This window comes from Trichosurus vulpecula, chromosome 2, assembly GCF_011100635.1.
Source record: "Trichosurus vulpecula isolate mTriVul1 chromosome 2, mTriVul1.pri, whole genome shotgun sequence".
Lineage (NCBI taxonomy): Eukaryota > Metazoa > Chordata > Mammalia > Diprotodontia > Phalangeridae > Trichosurus > Trichosurus vulpecula.
Genome location: NC_050574.1, coordinates 87,754,058 through 87,763,929, shown reverse-complemented (window position 1 = coordinate 87,763,929; position 9,872 = coordinate 87,754,058). Strand labels below are relative to the sequence as shown.

At 40.2% G+C, this 9,872-nt stretch overlaps 1 pseudogene; it reads right to left on the bottom strand.

Moving 5' to 3' along the window:
- Window positions 1-67: 67 nt before the first annotated feature.
- LOC118836649 lies at window positions 68-1,654 on the bottom strand (annotated as a pseudogene).
- Between the last annotated feature and the right edge of the window lie 8,218 nt (window positions 1,655-9,872).

Below are 9,872 nucleotides of genomic sequence, written 5' to 3'. Positions count from 1 at the left end.
GTCCTTCACACCCAATTTCATTTTGACCTAACAACAACACTTGAAGGTAGGTGCTATTATACCCTTTTTATGTATAGGAAAACTGGATAAAGGAGGAACTTAAGTTTCTCACCCATGTTCTAATAGACTGTATGTTTCTAAAGCAGAATTGGAACTCAGCTATTACTAATGCCAAGACAAACACCCATCAGGGAATTTCCACTAATATTTTCAGGAGAACCACATGCAAAGTACAATGTTTTGGATGCAAAACCATGGTGCTCACAGCATTTTTTTTTGATTTGTTAAAGTGACCCATGTTTTTCCAGCCACTAAATGCCATACTCTTGTGGTTGTGTCATGGCTTCCTTTAATGATCTGTGGTTCTGTAGCTTGACACTTCACAGCAGCCACTGCATTTGTATGCCCCATCAATGTGTGTACATTGGCTTATGTCCTTGCAGTTGAATCTCTGCTATAAGTCACCACCACATCAACTGTTGAGTGCAAATCCAAAACATGTACTATACTGAGAAGGGAATATAAATTTTCCTGTTAATCGATATGACGTGCATAATGAATATACTAACAATTTAGTTTCCTCAAAAGCTGTCTCTCTGGATAAGGACTCAGATCTCAAATTGCAGCTTGATTAATTGATTAATTAAATTGATTAATTGATTGATTTATTAAAACACTGACAATGTTCACTATCACTGGACCTTAAATGAATCAAATCAAAGATTGAAGAACCTGTTCTCCTCATAGAACTCTAGTTCTGTACTTTAGGGGAGGTTATCACAACCCCCAAAGTCTTGACTCCAGAATTGTTGTATTGTGGAACTTCTGGGTTTCTCTTGGGAAGTCACTAAATGATTGCTGGTAATCCACCTTCTCCCTTCCTGCCCCACTTGTGATTTAAGTACATAATCTCTGCTTTTACTTTAGCTAAGAAAACATTCCTCACTCTGAAATTGATTAAACTTCTTGATTACTGGCTCTCCCATCTCTAGGCCTGCTTTGTGCAGCTGGGAGCATTCTCAGATTAGAGACTGGCTCAGTAAAAATCCTCTTAATGGAACTTAGATGTTCATGATATCTGATGACCTTACTGTATTCAGGATCCCACCATTTCACTTGCTTATCTTCACCACAGGAGAGGAGGTGAGGACACTTTGCACTTACTATCACCATTCTTACAGTACTGATATCCCCAGTCATTGCCAGTTTTAATCAGTCACTGGCCAGATCCCAGATGTTTATAGTCCTATCAGTAGAATCTGTAACAAACCACTGACTCCAGGTTCTATTGCAAGATATTGAACCCAGCTTAGATGTCCACTGATGATTCTGTGTAGTTTCCATGGTGGAAGCCATTGTGGTTCAGGCATTATAGGCCTTTTTGGCCATCATAACAGCATTCTGGGTACCACCAGCTTTCATCATAGCCATAGCTAAACCAACTGACTGTGCATTTTCAAGCAGCCAATCATGTTATTAAATATACATATCATCTATATTACCTAAAGTATGCTTTGTGTCAAGCCTGGACTTAGAAGAAGACAGGGCCAGCTTAGGACTATTCAGCAGATTCACTGGGCACTCTTTGAATCTGAGTATTTGCAGTCAAAGCCACATCAGGACCTGGTGATTGACCAGGAAAAGCAAAGTGCATCATTTCCCTGTGTCAATTATAACTTTAACAGTCAGTACATACTTTCCAGTTAAGGTTGAGAGATCATCTGGCCCTGTCATTTTTTTGTCCCCTGTTCACTGGTCGTTACAGTCACTCTTCAATCTGATAAAATCTACAGTCCTAAGAACTGATTGATCACTATTCCTATTCAGTGCCTTCATGTAATCCAGCGAATCAGCAAAGAATTTATACTCACCCTTCAGGATACAAAAGGCAACTACCTATGTGGTAGCCTCCAATCTCCTTTATCACATCTCATGCCCAAATTTCAGTCCTGAACAGAATTAGCCCCTGAGGAGGAAATACTTTTTCCAGATCTTGAGCATAATGCTTAGGGATGCAAAATAAGTCCACGTCAGCCTGGTTCACCAACTTCAAGAACGGTACTAGGGCTGATGTTCACTATGATGGTTCAGGAAGCTCCATTGTGGCACCTAAGCAGCAGTAGGGGGAGAGGAGAGGGGAGGAGAAAAGAGGACAGGACAGGAGTAGAAAAGAGAATAGAGTAGAAGAGATGATAAGGAAGAAGAAGAGGAAATGGAAGCAATGTCCCGGGAACAAGGGAGCTATCAAGATGTTACCTACAGAGGGAAGGGTTAGTGTCAAACTTACTTGGACGAAGTATCAATATGGGTCTGGGCAGTGGGTTTTGACTTTTGGCTTTCTTTGCTTGAACTATCAGAGAGTATTAGCTAATGACTTCCTTTCTATCTGATAATCAGTGTTCTACCCTCTTCTACCCTTTGATAACTGATCACTGAGGGGAAGATAGCTTCATCACGCAACTTTTCTGTGGGTTACCTCAAACATATCTTGTAGGTTGAGAAAGTGAAGACAGCCACATTCCCTTTTCTGGGAGATGGAATGTGAAAGAGAAGAAATTGAGGATGGATCATTGAAGGAGAGGGTAGAGATGAGTGGTCAAAATTTGAAAAGAAATGTGGAAAATGTCATGGCAAAAAGGAACAAAATATAATTTTCATTACTTCTAAATTGCTTTAAATCTGCTAAGGACATCTAGGTGGAACAGTCAGTAGAGCACTGGACCTGAAATCAGGAAGACTCATCTTTCTGAGTTCAAATCTGGCCTCAGAAGCATAATAGCTGTGTGACCCTGGGCATGTCATTTCTCCCTGTTTGCCTCTCTTCCACATCTATAAAATGAGCTGAAGAAGGAAGTGGTAAACTATTTGCAATATTAATTAAAGTGGGTAGAAACTAAAGTAATCAAATGCCTTTGACTAAGCCTTACTAGGTGCTAAACCCCAGGCCCACACCCTTTTGCTAACTATGTGTGAATCCTTTGAACCCTTAGCAGATTATAAAAGTTCAAAGATTAGCATTTTGTCTGGCACTCTCACTCCTGGAGGAGAGTTGATGTGAAAACTCTGGGGAGCTGCTGTTAAGAGCCTCCCAGCTTGTGAACCCAGATTTTGATTATTCCTGGTAACTATGAATTGTGATTTTGTCTGTTTCTAATGTATGTTTGTAATTTTTTTGTATTTGTTCTGAAGTTTAGGGTGCTGGCTTCTCCTCCTGAACTAAATGAATGATATTTATATGTTGGATTCAAGTAAAATTGTTAACCCCTTAAAGTTATTTTCCTTAGTAAAGCAGATCAAAATAACTTGTGCTGGCAACTTTCTGGTTCTTGGGCTTATGTTGGTTGTTCACCCCCACAACAGCTGCTAGCTGAATTATTGCCACACATTCCAAAATGGAGTCATTTTCAAGAGTCAGGCATCACTGAACAACAACAACCAATGCTGGCTTTCACTCACACTCCTAATGATTCTGGACCCCCAATTGTCATTGACCAAAGAAAATTTTCATCCACTACTGGAATGGGAGCTGTTCCTCAACAACCAACAACAGTAGGAAGTAGGTGCTAGTTACCTCCCTTTTATAATTATAGCAACTGAGGAAGATAGAGGTTAAGGGATATGGCCAAGGTCAGACATCTAGTAAATACCTGAGGCCCTGGAGAGTAATATTTTTTCTTCTTCTGGGGCTGTGTACTCCAAATTAATATGTGACGGCAACTGCCAATCTCTTGAACTGGAACATCCAAATTGGGCTTACAAAACCTCATAACTTCAAATATTCTCACATTCTAGAGGCGTTTACACTCTATTGCCAATCATATGCTAGAATTCAAGTAAACAGAACTGGCACAGATTTCAATGACCATTCATATTTTAGACTATTACCCGACATTTACAGAGAAAATGACAACCCAATTACTTGACAAAGATAGTGGTCTTTTTGAAATCATTTTATTGATATCTTGTTTTTTCCATAACTAGAATCTCCCCCATGATTCTTCCCCCATCCCATACAAGAGAGCTATTCCCTATTACTAATATTTATTACAGAGAGAAAAATGGAAAGAGTAAGAAACCAAACTGATCAACACTTTGAAAACATCTACAAAAATGTTCAAAGTACCACACTAATTGTCCTCCCACCTCTGTAAAGGAGTGGGCTGGGAGGGTCTTCTTGAATTTCCTTTTTGGATCTATGCTTGTTTATATGAAATTTGCAGTGGTGTCCTGAAAACTTCCTCTTCTAGGAAGAAGACTGGGTGAAGATAGCAGGGTATAAAAGAAGTTGCTTCAGGCTTCTCCAGACTTGATGGAAAGGCAGATCTGGAAATGGGCATTCTTCATAAGCCATTTGCCAAAGCTCTTCAGGGCCTAGGCTGGTCTCTGACTTGATCATGGAGGAAGATTGATATTGGAAGATGGAACCTCATGTACCTTGCATCAGGCAGGAAACATGTCAGCATATTGAGGGGTTGGAGCTGCTTTAACAACTGATGCCATTAGTAGTTAAGAGCAGGAACAGGGTGCAGAAGCCAGTCCTTATCAATCTCTTATTTGTACAAATCTAGGGGTTCTGTGCATGCATTTCATGGTGTTGCTTTTGTGCCTCTAGAGGGTGGTGGGAGGAATTGCCATACAATCACAAAAATGATGAGCAATAAGACAACTGGGATGGCATGGGAAAGACTTATGCCGTTAAAGTAGGAACAACCAGGCTGGGTTTCTTGGAGTGATGGGGTCGAATTTACCACCATAGAAGAGTTCACTGGTTGGTTTTCTTCATATACTAATGCCAGAGCCCAGGAGTCTTTTCTTTCTTGCTGAACAGTATCCATTGACATGAGCTGGGTTTGGGCTCTTCTTGTACAAGTGCCCAAAGTGATGTGTCTGGTCCTGAGACTATGATTTCTATTTCACCAGTTGCACCTGTAGAGAGAAGGATTAAAGTGAAAACAACTTTGAATACTCAGCATGCCTATCTGGGCCCAGTCAGTTGCTGCTCACCCCAGAGCTGTTTAGGTTGTTAGCTGTTTAGATTGAACTTTCCGACCACACTCAGCTAATGAATTTCCCTTTATCTGGTTGCCAGACTCTACACTCTTCCACTTCCACCCTTTGATGCTCAACAACCTAGAGAGGGAATCGCTTTTTCTCATTATTTCTATGTATTAGTTCAAACAGAACTTACAGGTGAGAAAGAGTCAGCCACTGTATGTTCCTTTCTTTAGGAGATGGACTGTAAAAGGGAAGAAATGGAGGATAGAGCCTCTGATGAGAGGTTACAGTAAACAAGATTATATGGAACATGTCATTGTGAGAAGTAACAAAATATAATTATTACTGATTTTTGATTAATTTATTTTTTAAAATATTAAGAATCCTGGTCATGAACGGTGACCGCATAAGTAAATTTGAAGAGTCAGGAATTGTCTACCTGTCAGATCTATTGGGAGGAGAAGGATTCATGACTGAAGAGAAGGTAGAGAGCATTATGAAATACTAATAGATAATTTTGATTACATTTAATTTAAAAGCTTTTGTGCACACAAAAGCAATGCAACCAAGATTAGAAGGAAAGCAGAACAGCTGGAAAACAATCTTTACATAAAGTGTCTCTGATGAACTCATTTCAATTATATAGAGAACTGAGTCAAATTTATAAGAGTAAAAGCCATTCCCCAATTGAAAAATCGTCAAAGATATAAACAAGCAGTTATCAGATGATGAAATCAAACTATATATAGGCATATGAGGTAGTGCTCTAAGACACTTTTGATTAGAGAAATGCAAATTAAAAAAAAACTCTGAGATTCTATCTCACACCAATTGGATGGGCTAATAGTATAAAAAAGGAAAATGATAAATGTTGGAAGGGATTTGAGAAAATTGGGACACTAATGCATTGTTGGTGGAGTTGTGAACTGATCCAAGCATTGTGTAGAACAATTTAGAACTATGCCCAAAGGACTACCAAACAGAGCATATGCTTTTCTCCAGCAAAATCACTATTTCATCTCTATCCCAAAGAGATCACAAAAAAGGAAATGTACCTACATATGCAAAAAATATTTATAGCAGCCCTTTCCTTGGTGGCAAGATATTGTCAATTTGTGGAATGCCTATCAATTGGGGAATGGCTGAACCAGTGGTATATGAATGTAATAGAATTCTATTTTGAAATAAGAAATGAACAAGCAGATTTCAGAAAAAAACTGGAAAGACTTGTATGAACTGATGCAAAGTGAAATGAGCAGAACCAAGAAAACATTGTACACAGTATCAACAACATTGTGTGATGGTCAACTCAGCTCCTCTCAGCAACACAATGATCCAATATAAGTACAAAGGACCCTTGAAGAAAGATGCTGTCCACATCCAGATAAAGAACTGATGGACTTTTAATGCAGATCAAAGCACATTTTTTCATTTACCTTATTCTCTTTTTGTGTTTTTTATCCTTTTGATGTGGTTCTTCTTTCACAGCTGTGACTAGTATGGAAACATGTTTTACATGATACCATATGTAGAAGTTATATCAAATTGCCTACCATTTTCAGAAAAGGGAGGGGAGGTGGGGAAAGGAGGAGGGAGAAAAATTCAGAAGTCAAAATCCTGTAAAAAAAGAATGCCAAAAATTGTCTTGGCACATAACTTGGAAAAATTACTATTTAAAAAATGAACACATAAGAAAGCCTCTCATAATATTTTCCTTGTGTTTTGCATTTGTAACCCCTCTCCCATATCCCATTAGTATGGGACTCACTTTATTTGTGGAGTTGGATGTTCAGCCATGAGTGCCATGGCTGTGTGATGTTGGCAAGCTCAAAGAGAGCTTCAGATTCTTTTTGGAATCTCTTTGGAAACTTTGATTCACATCAGGAACCTCTGGCTTCTAGTTTCAAGAGACATGAGGCCAACCCCACTTCAAGTTGCTGAAGGAAAAGACTCTGTGAAGGAATTCATAGGGCAGCTAGGGGTGCAGTGGATCTTAGTCATGTGTCTATCCCTAACTTGCTACATTAGAGACTTTGACAGCCTACCTGAGTTGGCATCTTACAGGTATTAAAATGCCTGCAATTCACACATGAGAAAAGTGAAGTCTAGATGCAGTAAGAAACTTGACCATGCTCATGGAATTACAACCAGGTCACGGACACTGATGCAAACCCCGTATATAAATTGACTCCAAGTCCCCTTAACAGACGAACTCTAAATTTTCACAAATCTGTAAGAAAAGAGGTATTTCCTCAGGTGAAAACCTACCTTGAGTGTCCTGGTGGGAGGCTTCTAGGTCAAGAAAACAGTTCCAGCTGCAGTCCAGGCTCTAAGCTGAAACTTTTCAAACTGAGGCAGTACTGCCCTTTTATATTCCTTTTCCTCCCAGAATTCTCCTCCTCTTTCCGTTTAGATAAAGAAGGTGTGAATTTCAACCTCAACACCAGCAGTATAGTAGAAAAATCCCTTTGTTCCATCTCACCAAACACCATCCCTCAGTACTTAGTTACCCTCTCAGCTCCCCACTTAGGAGCCATCTCCAGTCCTCCTGATAAATATCTGGCCACTGGACCCAGATTGCTCTGTAGAAGAAAGTGAGGCTGGTGACCTTGCATAGCCCTCCCCCACTCACATCAAAGTCAACTGCAAGACATGTTATCACCTCCCTCTTTGGAGAGTCCTCTTTGGAAAGGAAGAAAAACACAACATTTAATTAACATTTAATTGTGAAACCCTCTACATCACTCCATAGAAACAATGAAGAGGGACTTTACATTCTTGATGAATTTGCCACGCCAATTTCCTAAGCAGCTACTAAGTGCAAATTACCTAGACAAAGGGATGAACCAATCTTCTTGGCAGTGAAGAGAACTTACTAGCTCTGTGACCCTGGCCAAGTCACTTAGCTTTTCATTTCCTCATATTTCTGAATTTTAAAATGGGAATAATACCAGAGCCTATTTTTAGCAGAGTTATGAAAGTGAAATGAGGTCATACTTTTAAAATACTTAGCACAGTGCCTGGAATGTAGTAGATGCTAAATAAATGCTTATTCCCTTCCCTTTTTCCCATTCTCCAGGGAACACAGAGGGTAGTCACGGGGCTACCTCTTTTACTTCCCAGAAGATATAGGTTCCAGGAAATTTAGTCTACGCCATGGTCAGTGACCCATTTATTAAGAGAGATGCTGATGGCCTGGCCTGGTCTGGACTATTACTATTTCTTTCCCTTCAGTTGGGTCAGCAACCACAGCAAGGATGGAAAAGACCCTTCTTATTGAGCCTTGAAAGGGGGAGGGAGGTCAGGGCAGTTGGGAAGCTGTGAGATTAGATGCAGCTGGGAAAGTGGGTTGGCCTTCAGGTGTGGCTAATCTCAGGAGATTATTGTAGCACCCAAGGCAAAAGGATGGTGAATGCAGTCTAGTAATGATTTTAAACTACCTGTCCCTTTCATAGTCATCTGTTGACCACAAGAGCAAGACAATACTGAGAGGTGCACACTTCCAAAGGGAAATGGCCTAGTGTCATCTCAGAGAGGAGTTTACAATCACATTTCTATAAGTGATTAAAGCACATGCTGCAGCCCTTTCCTGGACTCTGGTTGGTATGTAGAGAGGCTGCCCTATGTTTGGATTTGTAAGTATTTTGCCCACCTCTTACTAGAGGTATGCTATGGAAAACTGGGAAAGGGAAATTAGAAATTATGGGTTCACTCAAAATAACTTATCAGTGGTGGCTAGATATCATACACTAGTATAATGCCCATTATTTATTGCAGTTGTCAGAGAGGACACTACCCCATGATTAGGCCCCTCCTTCACCATGCCTCTGATTATGAGGCCCATGACTTATCTATATCTTTTCTTATTGATTTTTCCCCTCATTTGCCTCAAAATCTCCCTATGTTCGTGATTTCCCACCTTCTCCAGAGCCACTTCCATCCCAGTATTCCAACTATCGGCTGCCAATGTGGGAAGAATAGATTTTTCAAGCACTAAATCTCCCAGTGTAACGTATTACCGCTTCCCAGTGTAAGCCCCTTTTTAGGGCAGCTAGGTGGTGTAGTCAATAGTGTACTGAGACTGGAGACAGGAGGACTCAAATTTCTGAGTTCAAATCTGGTGTCAGACATTTGCTAGTTATTTGACCCAAGGTAAGTCACTTCACCCTGTTCACATCAGTTCCCCACCTGGAAAATTAGCCAGGGAAGGAAATTTCAAACCATGCTCTATCTTTGCCAAGGAAACCCTAAATGAGGTCATGCAGAGTCAGAATGAAAAAAAGACTAAACAAGAACCAACCCTGACAAGAGAAAAGCCATGCTGATGGTGGAAAACAAATGGGTAACTGAGTGCTCTTTTTGATTTCTTGAAAATGAGTTGGTGGGAGGGAGGAGGGAAATCATGTGAGGAGTGAAAAAGGAGTAAAATTGGGTCAACACTTTGCTAAGGCAATCAAATGTCTTTAATGAGTCTTGCCTTTGTTTGAATTGGGCAGGTAAAGTGGGATCTTTTGTTGTCTCTTGATTTGGAGTGCTTCTCAGCACTGAGGAAATCATGTGCCTTTGAGGACTCTTGCCTTTGTTTCATTTGGGAGTCTTTGATTGAAACAAGACTCTTTGATGACCTGCTTAAGAAACCAGAAAGCCTCAAGCCCCTCTGAAATTGGTGTTTTGTTTTGTTTTGGGAGTCTTACTCATTGGAATAGTGTTGTGTGATTTGACCAGAGGAGACTCTGGGTAGGCATTATTAAGGAGCGCCCCCCAACTGTCTTTGAAAACAGAGCAGTTGGTGCTTCTCTTTCTCTGGTAACTATGCATGCTGTGGTTTGACAGAAACCTGTCTGTTGATCTGTTTATAATTTCTGATTGAAATTTCT